At 56.0% G+C, this 13,640-nt stretch overlaps 1 protein-coding gene across 8 annotated transcripts in view; it reads left to right on the top strand.

Annotated features, from left to right (window-relative positions):
• Window positions 1–7,461: 7,461 nt before the first annotated feature.
• The window catches only part of GRIK4 (glutamate ionotropic receptor kainate type subunit 4), a 411,821-nt gene continuing 405,642 nt past the window's right edge, over window positions 7,462–13,640 (top strand). For 6 of the 8 annotated variants that reach the window (XM_070490069.1, XM_044752710.2, XM_044752707.2 and 3 more), the window contains exon 1: window positions 7,462–7,616. The gene's annotated coding sequence lies outside the window, so the exon portion shown is untranslated. The remainder of the gene's footprint in view (window positions 7,617–13,640) is intronic. The other 2 variants (XM_070490073.1, XM_070490070.1) reach the window with 2 other exon arrangements.

Here is a 13,640-nt window from a genome sequence, read left to right as displayed (position 1 = left end):
ATCTGCTTGTATACTTCCAGTGCTGGGGAGCTCATCATCTCCTGAGGCAACTCATAAATTCTTTCTTATTTGAGCTAAAATCAGCCTGTAACTTCTATCCATTGGTCCTGGCTGTGGAGCAACCCAGGAAAGATCTTAAGCATTTGAAGACAGCCACCACATCTTCCTTTAGTCTTTCCCAAATTAACTAGATTCTTCTAAATTAAGACTTTTTCCTGGAATCTGGAAGAACAAGAATGGAAATGATTGAGTGTTAAACCATGCAATACCCAATACAAAACTTCTGTTACAATTGCAGCTAGCAGGTAAGCATCTCTCCTAATATTTCAAACTTGGACATAACCCACTATGTAGTACAGTTCCTGAGTGTAACCCATCCCTCATTTAGCTAGGATTAGTCAGAAATCTGTTCTGGGTGAATAGAAATCCTGCTCTCTCATCCCTTTTGCTATTCTGAATTCCTTGAGAGGGCACAGCTCCTAAAAATTGCTATGAGATAAAATTTAAAGGCTTTCCTTTAGAAGGGAAAATTGAATGCACCAGAAAATAAACTTTTTGAAACTAGAAGCCATGTCCAATTTTTCTTTCTGTCCCCTACAGTGCCTAATGTCATACCTGGCAGATGGAAGCTGTTGATGAATTATTGTTCTTTTGAGCTGCAAAAGAGAACTGGCCAACATTATGTTGAAATATATATGTATTTGGGAATGCATGCACGCAGACACACACCTGTGTGTGTGTGTGTGTATATATATACACCTGTGTGTGTGTGTGTATATATACACCTGTGTGTGTGTGTATATGTATATATATACACCTGTGTGTGTGTGTGTGTATATATATACACCTGTGTGTGTGTGTGTGTATATATATATATACACCTGTGTGTGTGTGTATATGTATATATATACACCTGTGTGTGTGTGTGTGTATATATATACACCTGTGTGTGTGTGTGTGTATATATATATATACACCTGTGTGTGTGTGTATATGTATATATATACACCTGTGTGTGTGTGTGTGTGTATATATATACACCTGTGTGTGTGTGTGTGTGTATATATATACACCTGTGTGTGTGTGTATATGTATATATATACACCTGTGTGTGTGTGTATGTGTATATATATACACCTGTGTGTGTGTGTGTGTGTATATATATACACCTGTGTGTGTGTGTGTGTGTATATATATACACCTGTGTGTGTGTGTGTGTATATATATACACCTGTGTGTGTGTGTGTATATATATACACCTGTGTGTGTGTATATATATACACCTGTGTGTGTGTGTATATATATACACCTGTGTGTGTGTGTGTGTGTATATATATACACCTGTGTGTGTGTGTGTGTGTATATATATACACCTGTGTGTGTGTGTGTGTGTATATACATACACCTGTGTGTGTGTGTGTGTATATACATACACCTGTGTGTGTGTGTGTATATACATACACCTGTGTGTGTGTGTGTGTGTATATATATATATACACACACACATACAGAGAGACGCACATATGTACATGTAGATATGGACATACATTTTTTTTACCTTCAAATAACTTGATATTATCTTTGAGTCATTCATAATGATTCATAGGCGGCCTTGATGCCACTGTTCAGACACAACTGTTCTCTGGATAAACTGCGGACCCACACACCGGGCTGATGTGAAAAGCATCCTCTTATCTGGATCTCCTGAGGCGGCCGCGTGGAGAAGGCAGACCCTTCTCTCGGTCCTGCCATTGCTGAAGTCATTGTGCTTTGCTCCCGGTGGAATACGCCGCCCTGTCCCTCATCTTCCTGCCTCTTCCTCCTGTTCAATTGTCCCGCTTCTTTGGTTGCTCTTGTTATTGGAGATTGAGAAGGCAACAGTGAAAGGGTGAAAAAATGCAACTTATTTAGTCCTTGCCTCACATTTTACCCAGTTTGACCCAAACGAGTTTACCCCCTCCCCAGAGGGCTGTCTGACCAGCACCCTCCACGCAGCCTGCTTCCCTTCTGGAGCCGGGAGCCCTGAGTTTAACCCAGCTTTGCTTCTCCCTCCTGAGTGGCTTGTTTCTGTCACACGGTGCCATGGAACCTGCCTAGACTGACTGTGAGATCAGGTGAGGAAAGGAGGACACGGACCCATGGAGCCCACTACTAGTAAAATGCCGCTTTGAGCAGTGAGCGTGGTACCCTCCTATCTTGGCTCTGTCACAAGCCTTTACCAGTGCAGGTGAATGCCGATGCCCCCGTTCCCACACGGGCGCAGCCAGAGAGGCGGGCCTCCAGATCCGAGTAGGCCTGTAGAAGATCCAGGCTGAGAATTCTGGGGGTGCACTCATGCCAGTCTGTGCTAAGGGTCCTCGGGCCCAACTCTGGAGTTAGATAAACCACAGGGCCCTGCAGTCTGCCACCCCTCACCCAGTCTGCTGGCCTAGACTATGACCATGTCACGGAGTTAATGGATGTGAAATATCATACAGAAAATCCCTGATGTCAGATGGACGAAAACTGTTAGAAGGAGAAGGCTCTGCCTCTGCGCTATGTTTTACTTGACTGTGCACTCCAAGGGGCCAAGCCCAGGATGTGTCTTGCTTTCTATTTTGTCTCCAGTGCCGGGCACATAAGAGGCACTGAAGATTTCTTGAAGAAGAACTAACTGGCATGGCGGCTTACCTCCTCTGCAGTGCAGAAAATGGAAACTGAGGCACGTGGCGGGAATGAACCAGGTTCTCATGTCAGGGATGAGAGCAGGGCTGCAGAATGAGAGGATGGTTGTGTTCTGATCCGGGATGATCCAAATTTTCGTTCTCACTTCAGTGGGAGTGGTATTCTTTATGTCTAGACTAATAAAATGGAGATAAGAGATGTTGGGGGGAGTGAGCTGTGTTCTAACAGAGTTGTCCAGGGGAGGTGTGCTTCTCAGCCTGAGACATAGTCTTTGCAGCCAGTGAGGCTGAGCAATATGCTGTTACGATGTGTGGGGGCCGTGTACGTCTAAACCCACATGCATATGTATTTACTCTTTGCTAAAACTTGGCCATAATGTCATTAGGCAAAACCACTGCCTATTGCATCCTTTAAGGCAGGAGTAAAAATCAAAGGACAGTTCCCTTTCTTCTTTTTTTTGTGACTGGGTTAAGTGGCTTTATTAGAGAAAGCCAGGATTACAAAGGACTTAAGAGTTGGCATTGGGGCCTGTCTTCTTGCCAAAGGCGGGCACAACACTGACAAAGCGCTGGTTGTACCACATCCGCCGCGTGGCCCTGCCTGTCTTCTTCTTTGTCTCCTGTTTGGCCACGTCCGGAGTCTGACCTCTTACTTGCCCAGCACAGGCCAGGGAACCAGTGACTTCACCTCCAAGCATGCAGCCGGCTACTTCCAGAGTGGTCAGCCGCTGGCCCAGGGTAGCCTCATCCTCTGGGGGCCAGCCTGCAGGAGCACGACCTCATCTTCTGGAGCGAGGCCCACCAACGAGGCTACGGGAGCCTTGATCTGGGCAACTGTCTCCTGGCCGGTCACCTGAGGGTGGGTAGCTTCCGGGTGCAAAGAGCTGCCTGTCGGTGACTAAACCGCGGCCACCACTGCCGCGATCACCAAGATGGAGTGGAGAAAGAGGAAGGAGCGAGGGCGCATGTGTCCTGGCCGCCTGCTGTGCAACAGTTCCCTAAGTTCAATGCTGCTTCTAAACTGGTTCTGTCAGACGTCATCCTCCAGGAATGGGCCCTTTATCCCCCAAACAGGTGATGAGAAGGACAGAATTATTTTCGTTTAATCTGGGTTTGCGTGTAGTTCTCTGGCGGGATTGCTGCATGTTAACAGTGTCGCAACAAGGATATTGTCAGGCTCTCACTTCCTTCAGCCTCAAGACCCTCAGACGAGAGCCCCAGCATCAGCTTGGGTTTGTAAAAGCTTCAGGCTTAGTGGGACCAATGGTTTCACATTGCCAGGCAGGCAATTTCACCTGACTCACTTGGACCAACGACGGAAGTGAATGCGATTTGCCAGATTGCAGACCCCACAGCCCCTATTCCACGCTGGTTCATTCATTCAGCACATTTACTGAGCAGCTACTATACTGGCATTGCCCTGTTAGTATGAAACTTTTTTTTAAGTCCATACTCTCATTATGAACTAGTGATGAAGCTTCAAAGGGACCTTTGGAAGAGAGATGGTGGGTAAAGTTAAAAGCAAGTATTCTGCTTCGTGGACACGCCTGAGGCAAGCACAAAGAAGGGAGGAGCTAAAAATAAACCCAAGAGAACCAGTTCACAGTCTGTTAGTGAACGCAGACGTGAAACAAGTGAGTGACCAAAGTCTAATAAGTGCACGGGAGGTCTAGACACGGGAGTAGTAATTCTGTAGGGAAAGGGCCAGACAGCAGGGTAGGAGAAACTTCTAGTAGGAGGAGATTCCTAAACCGAGTTTTGAAAGGTAAATATGCACTTGCGTACCTGTGTGTGTGTGTGTGTGTGTGTGGGCAGGAGCGGGTTCCAGGCAGAATTCCGTGTGTTAAAGGCACAGAGCATAAAATAGGAAGGGCCGAGAACTGACTGTAGGCAGTTTGGTGTTGATGTGTGGTAGGGGAAGAGGGTGAGGCAGGAGAAGTGAGCGGGGAGCTTCTATGCTGCGCTAGGGAGTTTGGGACTCAATTTTACCTCAAAGGCCAATAGGGGTCATGAAAGGGTTTGAGCCGGGGCGTGAGGTGGTGAAGCGCGTTTCAGGCCCATGGCTCTGACAGTGCCTGTGCACGTGTGGGAGGGAGCCAGTCTGCAGGTAGCGAGAGCAGTGAGAAGACTGTTGCAGTAGTTTCTAGGAGACGGTGACAGGCTGATGGCATGTGCCACCCAGCAAAGTGAGGACAAGTCACAGGGTCACTTGGGCCTCAGTTGGCCCCAATTATGCAGTGGGTTCATTATGAACTTGTGCCAAACCTTCAAAGAGACCTTTGGAAAAGACATAGTAGGTAAATTTCAGATCACGTGTTCTTGGTGGATGCACCTGAGGCAATAATAAGACAGAAGACGCTAAGAACAAATCCAGGAGGACAAACTCCCTGCTGCGGGCTCCAGCCACCCAAGAGCTCAGGCCCTCCCGACTTACCCATGATGCCCAAGCACGCCGACCCCTGTCTGTCCAGCGCAGCACAGCACAGCAGAGGAGAGGTTCTAGGGGAGGGAGCCCCGCTTCCCCACCCTTCTGCTTTTCATTCTAGGCAGCAGCCTGAGATAGCTCAGCTGGGCCAGCCTCATTCCCCTCTGACGCACCCCTGCTGTGGAATCCGAAAATGATCCGGACTGACCTCCCCACCCCTTCCCCACCCCCAGCTGAACCTGGGAAGTTAACTGTCCTGGAATTAAATTTTGATCGACAAGTGGCACTGACATTCAGGAGTAAAGAAAGCGGGGAGCAAGAAGTGAGAACTCCAAAAAACTCAGCAGCTGGTAGCAGAAGGAAGAGAGAAGAAAGTGGGCAGGGGACAGCCACACTGGCGCTAAAGGCAGGCATCTCTGGCATTGCTGCCACCCTCTGACTCTTAGAGGGCTCCTTGCTTCTAGGCCCAGAGGCCTTAAGTCAAGGGAAGAAAGTCAGAATCGTCCTTGCAGGAAGGGGAGAAACCAGGGTCTGCGTTAGGCCGCAGCCGAGGCTCCCTCCAGACCCACTGGCAGTCCCTCTGACCTTGCCCTAAGGTCCTCCCACCTCGCTGTCCATAGGGTGAGCTCACCAGGCACAAGAATAAGGCGAAGCGTTTCACTTAGACGGTATTTTTCTTCCCAAACACTTAAGCCTGTGCCTCCTTCCTGATCTTGCATCCTTCCAGTAAAAAGGGCCCCGGGTCCATGCTTGGCATGTCAGAGTTTGAAGGGAACTTAGAGATTATTTAGTCTGCAACCCTCATGTTCAGAGATGTGGAAACTGAAGCAGAGGGTCGTGAAGTCACTTGCCTAGGGTCCCAGGGGTGCCCCCCACTCCTTCAGTGTACTTTTGCTTGGCCCCTGCTGTCCTTCTGTCCATCTTGTAAATGAGGCCCAGCTGCCCAACAGAGCTGACATCAGAAACTAGTTCCGTGTAGCCTGTTTGGGGCCGGGTGTGGCCAGCTTACAGTGATCTTAAACTCTAGCAGACTTCCTCATGTGTAACACGGGGTAGTGTCACCTCAACACCAATCTTGCAAAGTTGACGTGAAGGTTACTGGAAGCTGTGCTTGTGTAAGTGCTGTAGTCTTGACACACAGTAGGTGCTAAATAATGTGCTCCCCAGGAGCACTCTTCAGCCCAGTGTGGAGGGCGGATGGGAAGACGGGACCTGCTTCCCCACATGCCTCCCTGCCCCCTGGGCTGCAGAGAAGTGGGAAGGGTGGCCGGCTCGCCGTCCCTGGGGAACGCAGTGTCAACGAACATGCCTAGTCCAGAGACCCTCCTCTGGTGCCCAAGGTCCCCCCCCTCCCTGAGTATGTCCGGGAACAACCCTCACAGAGGATTTGGTGAGGTGTGGGGTGCTGACGGTCGGGGTTGGGGCCCAGGCCGTTGAAGGTGGGAGGGCTCTGCCATCAGTCCGCAGTCTGCCCAGGACAGAGACTGTGTGGGATGGAAAAGAGGAACTCACGTCCGAGGCGGCCACGTGTCCTTGGTCTTCCTTCTGCAGGAACCCCATTCCCAGCCTCCTCCTGAGGGCAGCCGACCGCGTGTCAGAACCTTGGTTGCCCCCCTGGTCCTGCCACTCGCTACCGTGTTCACTTGGAGTCCTGGGCTCCTGGGCTGGCCCCTTCTCCTAGCCTCGGGGTCCTCATCCGAAACCTGGGAATGACAGCTCCTGCCAAGATGTTTGTGGTCACAAAATATGCCCTGGAACTACTAAATGCGGGCTGTTTGTCGTCAGCCTCCCGGAACAATTGGGTCTTTCTCTCCGCAGGAAACCTCCCGCTCTCCGCCTGCGCCCCTACCGAGTCCGCAGTCTAGTAACCGGGCGCGCTCGACCCTCGCGCTGTTCCCCGAAGCGCCGCCAGGAGGCGCCCTCTGCCCGCCGAAGCCGGCCGGCTGGCCCTCCTCGGGCGGGCTGCGCTGCCCCTGGCGCAGGGCGGTGCAGGGCGAGGGCTGCGCCGGGGCCCCCGAGGTCGAGCCACCGCAGCGCCCACACCTGGCCCCGGCCGCTCACGCCCCGCGCGCCCCTGCCCGGCGCCGCAGCCCCAGCCCGGCGCCTCCCGCTCGGCCGCGGCCCCCGGGGGGACGGCAAGTTTGCCCCGACCGCTCGGCCCCGCAGCCGTCCCACCCCTCGGGCGCTCGGCTCCGGGCGTGAGGGGCCAGGGCCGAGCGGGCGCCGAGGGCGTGCGGGCTGCGCGGCGGCGCCGGCCCCGAAGGGGCGCCCCCCCGGCCGGCGAGCCCAGCCGCAGTTCCCCCGCTGCCCGCCGGGCGGCGCCCCGCGCCTCGACCGCGCTCCTCCCGCGCCGCCCGCTGCCCGCTCCCGCTCGCAGCCGCCGGACACAGACTCTGCCTTCAGCTGCCGGCGGATCGCGCTGGAGCCGCCGCGGCTGCTGCGGAAGAAGGAGAAAAGGAAAACAGCGGCCCGGCGGCCGGCGGAGCAGCGCCCGCCCCGGCTCAGCCCCGGAGCGCGGAGCCGCCCAGGTAAGGGCAGGGCCCCGCGGCGCCCCCAGCCCGCCCCTCGGGCGGCCCCCTGCACCCCCGCGTCCCATCCGCGCGGGGCCCCTTGCGCGCGCCCCCTTCCGCGGCCGCATCCCTACTTCTGACGTCTCGGCGCGTCGTCCCCTCCGGGGCCGCTGCCCGCACCCGTCCCCTGCCCCCCGCCCCCGCCCCCGCGCTCTTCCTCCCCCTCCCGCCCTCAGCCAGTCTGTCCCCTGCACTCCGATCCCCGCGTCTCCCGACTGGGCTCTGAACCCCATCGCTCTGCTTCCGTAGTTCCTCCAGTCTCCATCCTCATCTCCCCCACTCCGCGTCCCTTCTCCGGGCTCGCGGTCCTCCCGCTCTGGTCCTCCCCCTTCCCTGTGCAACTCCCAGCCCTGCCTCTGCCCCTGCAGGGATGACGGCCCCTTCCCAACCCTGGCACTGCTCCCCCACACCTCGTCCGTCACCCTCCGCTTCTCCGATCGCCCCGTTCCCTGGCTACAGTCCCCCATCCCAGCTCAGCTCTGGATCCCACGGAGCCCCTTCCCCCTTTCCTCACTGCCATCTGCCTCGACTGCCCCCTGCCCCTGCCCTGGACTCGGGCCACCACCACACACACCCCCGCCTCCCCCCCACCCCCCGCGCCGTCTCGCTTTGGGGGAACCATACTCCTATCAGAAACGACCCTCTCTCCCTGGACTAATGGGGTTCCCACCCATCTCACCCTAGTTCCCGCGAGTGGGAAGTGAGGGAGAAACTCTAGAGACCTGCATTTGGGCGTGTGATGGGGGAGGGGGCTGGGGTGGAGAGGGGGAGGGGAACTGATTGAGATTCTCTCCAGTGAGGACTGGCTGAGCGGTGAGCTGCTCAGACGTGGCCAGGGTGGAGGGCCAGCTCGCGACAGCTGGGACATGGGTTTCAAGGCCCTGAGAGCACCTGTGTCTCTTTCCCTGGCTCCCTTGAGCTGAAGAAAGTGAGAGGGGAGGAGTTGGAGCCCGGGGAGAGTTGGCCGAGGGCCTTTGGGGCGGGGGAGGCAGCGGTGGGGGCTGGGCCGGGGCCCTCGGCCCGCCAGGCTGGCAGCCGTGGGGCAATGCGGCCGAGCTGCTCCCCCGCTGGACCTTTGGCTGCACAGCTCTTGGCATCTCGACTTCGTGCTGCCATCTTCCTCCTGGTGCTGTTGTCTGGTGATGCCACTCGGTGCCACCTCCCTGCCTCCCTCCAGTGGCTCTCCTGGGCATGTCTCCCAAGGGACTGGGTTGTCCGGAAAGAGGAGGGGAGCTCTGGGCTCCACTGGGCCCCTTTGCCAGGCAGTGGGCATCTGTCAAGACCAAACCAAGAGGTCCCAGGACTGGCCAAGACCACTGAGCACTGCTAGTAGCAAAGAGAACTACCTGTATCTTCACACCCTGTGGGTCACCTGGGTGCAGTGACAGTTCCAGGAGCCCCTGCAAACACCTGGTGCTGGCATAGAGACTGTACGGGTGGGCAGTGGGCAACTGAAAGGAAAATTTGGTTCCGCTTTACTCCCTGAGTGTCTGTGCTTATGTGATGGGGTATGAGGAGGCTGGAGAGGTCAGCTGTGTCCCCGTCCCATGGGGGAAGGAAGCCCCTGGAACTCCACTGGGCATCGTCAGGCCGGTTGTATTTGCTGAAGCTGCAGCTCATGCCTCGTCATTAATCAGGTTTATTATTTTCTTCACTGGCTGGATGTGTTCCTCAAGGTCGTGACCCTTTGGAGAGTTAATCTAATATGCACACATTACAGTGTCTGGGTTTGTTTAATTTTCCATATTTTGTTCATTTCTTGTGGAGTGAGCCTTCCGTGGGGAGCTGTGGCCCGGACTTGCCCACCAGCCTCTACCCGCCTCACCAGCTCCATCCCCAGTCCTCCTCTGGACCTGCCACCTGAGATCAGAGGCAGGGCTGGTCCCAGGAGCTCCGAGGAGTGCCTGGTGGGGAAGAGGCAGGGGCTATGGAGGGGGGTTGAGAGGAGATTGTGGTCTTCTATGTCCCAGACCCCTCCCTCCTAGGCATCTTGATCATTGGCTGATGTTTTCCCCAATACCGAAAGTTCTTCCCTGAGACGGGGTATGTCTCTGGGTCTGGCTTTGCAGTTTGGTTTTCCCTGAGAATGGAGAGGGAACTTTTACATAGTGGGAGGAAAGTGGGGACTCGAGGGAGAAGCTCCCAGTTGCCAGGACACAGGGGCTTCTGGAGAGTGAGCATCAGCTGCCCCTGATGTCTCAGTCCCACCAAGATAGGAGGAAGAAGGGCAGGAAGACCTGTCCTGGGTGAGGGAGAAAACTCTGAAAACAAGAGGAGCTGGGGGTTGTGCGGCTGGTGGGGTGGCGGTGGCGGTGAGTGTGGGAAGACAGCATCTCTTGTTACTTCTGCACGCTGCTGATCCCGGACGTGTTCTGCAGTTCTCCAAGTGCTTTTCAGAAAAATCACTTCATTTGATCTCTACCAGGGCCCCACAAGCGTTTGACCTGCGTTACCACCCCGGAAGGAGGGATTATCGATCCCCAGAAACTGAGGCTCGGATGGGAATGAATTGTCGGAGGCTCTGCAGCCACCCGAGGCCTCTGGACTCCCAGCCCAGTGCTCTTGCGCTGCTACTTGTTGCTTCCTAAGCTGTTCAGTCCTCCCCTCCCCCTCCCATGCCTCAGTTTATCTTCATGCTCTCCCAAGTCAGCCCAGTGCTCTCTCCTCCCCATGGTGCTGAAGAGTCTGGGGTGTGGGGTCTGACTAATTCTTGGTTCTGCGTTCTCTCCTCGGTAGCCTGGCTGCCCCAGCACCCTGGCTGGCCCGCCACCCCACTGTGGGCCTGTGCTTCCTCTTGACTCCCTCCTGCGGAGAGCTCCAGGTTCTCTCAGGCAGGCAGCCTGGGCCCCTGGGACCCCTTGACTCTTCTTATTCCACCTCCCCAGCCCACTCTCCTGCGCCCTATCACTTCAGCCTCTCAGTTCTTTTGGCACCTTTGTGCCCAGTCTGACCTCTCCTTTCCCACTGCCACTGGCCTGCTGGGGGCTTTAGCGGCCCACCCTGGGTTACGGTCACACAGCCTCCTCCCTGGGCAGCCTGCATCCTCTGCTTCCAGCACCTGCTGCCACAGCTGCCTTCCTACAGAGCAGGGTATCTGTGTCATGTGACCCAGGCTCCAGAGCCTCGGTGGCCCCCTGGGCTCCTGGGTAGCGTCCCCATGTGGTACCTTGACATGTAAGGCCCTCCACACGCTGGCCTAACTTTATGCCTCTGGACATGATCCTCTGCTCCCTGCCTGCCACCTTTACACCAGGCCTCTTACAGCTCTCCAGGGCCCTTTCCTCTCCCCCTCTTTCCTGCCCACCCACACCTTTCCCGGCCTTCAAGGTGCAGCTGGAGCCGCACAAGCTGCAACCTGGGAAGCCCGCCTCCTCCAGCCCTTGGGTCCCAGCAGGAAGTGGTGGCAGCTTCACTGCTGAATGTCGGGCAGACCTGGGTTCCTCTCCTGGTGTCCCTGCCTGAGTGACTTTGAACACGTCGCTTAACCTCTCTGAGCCTCATTTGCCTCACCTGTAAAATGGGGTAATCTCACCTGCCTGAAAGGGTTGCTGTGAGTGTGAATGTGGGTGGGGGGGGAATGTGATTTGTCACTGTGAAGGGCAGCCCAGGGGGGGCCCAGGGAGCATCCTGGGGGGCTCTTCCCAGCTGCCTCTTCGTGGGCTGGGTCAGCGCCCAGCTCCTGCCTGCTGTCGACAATTATCTGTTCCTCTTTCTCTCCCCACCAGATGGGAAGCCCCCTGAAGGGCGAGGACTTTGCCTGGTGCCTTTCACGTCCTCACTCCGGAGCCGGCAAGCGTGGTCCTTCGCCATCCCACATGTTGGTCCCTGCTCAGTGCGGGAACCCAAGAAATAGCTGTTACTTGATTATAACATTTGGTTATGTAAAATAGGGTACGCCTTCCATTTAGCAAATCCCGCATGAAAAACATCTTAAGCCACAGTACCAGCCAAGGCAAATTATGGGAAGAAAGGAGGGAATCAATTTAACGTTGTATTGACTGCGCTCTTGGCTTGTTCGTTCCATCACCCCGCTCCCCCGGCAGTAGATGTGAGCATCTCCCTTTGTACAGATGAGGAAAGGGGGTCCAGAGGGGGCCCTGCGGTGTGACGCCCCCTGCCAGGTCACGGACCAGGGGGCGCTCCAGAACCCCGGTTCCTTCCCCTGTACTTGGGCCTAAGAAAGAGGGGAGGAGGCTCTTTACAGAAAGATTCCTCAGAGGTTTTCTGGAAACCATTGAACTTGTGTCATTTGCGTGCAGCCCAGCCGGGGCTGGGTCCTGGGGAGCATCTTTCCTTCCACGGGTTGATAATCTGGGTGGAGAGACAGGCGGACACAGCCCACGATGGGACATGAGGCGTGTGGTCGTGCACCAGCCGCCTGCGAAGAAGCAGGGGTCCACACGGCCCGGAGCTCGGAGACGAGGGGGATCACTTCTGGTGAGGAGGGCCTGCCCGGGCAGCGTGCGGACCGGGGATGTCTGAGGATGGGGTGACAGGCAGAATGGGGGGGACATTGAAGGAAGGGTCCCGTCTGCAGGGAGTAGGGGTGGGCGGGCCTCAGGCAGAACTGACTCTATTCTGGAGGAGCTGAAACCCAGGAGAAGAGGTTCCGGTGGGCGCACCCAGTTTGGGGAGGCGTCGAGGATCATTGGGCACAGGAGTGCTGCGCCCAGAGAGGGGTCGAGGGCCTGGGGGTGAGGGCAGAAGGGGGTGCATTTGAGTGGCGTTTTCCTGGAGCAGCAGAAGGTGCGGCCAGATTGTGAAGAGACGACGAGGGAGCGGGGAGTGTGGGAGAACCTGGAGATTCCAGCCTGAGACCGTGGAGAAGGCGGTGCGCTCAGACGGGGAGCTGCAGGGGAAGCGGGTCTGCGGGGAAAGCCGGCGGGCGCGTGTGGCCCAGACCTGCTGTGAGGGAGGTGACTGGAGCCCTGGGGCCGGCACCGGTGGCCTCCGGTTCCTGGAAAGCGGCTGAGCAGTCTTGTGGGAGGGCGTGCGCCTCTGGGCATGTGCTGCTATGGGCCGCTTCTAGGCGTTTCGTTTTCTTTTTTTTTTGAGGAAGATCAGCCCTTAGCTAACTACTGCCAGTCTTCCTCTTTTTGCTGAGGAAGACTGGCCCTGAGCTAACATCTGTGCCCATCGCCTTCTACTTTATATGTGGGATGCCTACCACAGCATGGCTTTCCAAGAGGTGCCATGTCCGCGCCAGGGATCCAAACCGGCGAACCCCGGGACCGAGAAGCAGAACACGCAAACTTAACAGCTGCGCCACCCATTGGCGCCCCCCTTTGTTTTTTTTAAAAGATTTTATTTTTCCTTTTTCTCCCCAAAGTCCCCCAGTACAAAGTTGTGTGTTTTTAGTTGTGGGTCCTTCTAGTTGTGGCATGTGGGACGCCGCCTCAGCGTGGCTTGATGAGTGGTGCCATGTCCGCGCCCAGGATTCGAACGGGTGAAACCCTGGGCCGCCAAAGCAGATCGGCAAACTTAACCACTCGGCCAGGGGGCCGGCCCCCTCTAGGCATGTCTGATGCCTGAATTTCCCTTCTCCATTCTCTGTGAGCCCTCTCTGCCCTCCCCTCGTGGCACTGGGATACCTGTGCCCAGCACTCACTGTGCTTGAAGTCACTCATCTGTGTCTGTCCCTTCCTGGGGGCGGTGAATGGGGCTCCCTCCAGGAGGTCAGGGGCCATGCTGCTCTGCTCGTGGGTGCATCCCTCGTGTCTGGCACAAAGCAGGTCTTCAATAAATGTTTGCCACTTTAGTGGCCTCAACTCAGGTTTAATACACGTCTGTTACAGAGACAAATTCATAGAAGGTGGGAGGTGAGGCACGGAGAGCAAGGTGGTGTGGCTGTTGGCTTCCGGAATGGGGTGTCCCAGGGCCCTCCGTAAGACCGCACTTTCTGGATTCCATGACTCTCTCCTCTCCTTTATGTCCACCCACCGGGCGCAGCTGGTGCAGCCGGCTATTCCCCACAGCTGCTGG

The sequence above is a fragment of the Equus asinus genome, chromosome 20 (assembly GCF_041296235.1).
Source record: "Equus asinus isolate D_3611 breed Donkey chromosome 20, EquAss-T2T_v2, whole genome shotgun sequence".
In the NCBI taxonomy this organism is placed as follows: Eukaryota; Metazoa; Chordata; class Mammalia; order Perissodactyla; family Equidae; genus Equus; species Equus asinus.
This window is presented reverse-complemented; position numbering and strand designations above follow the sequence as displayed.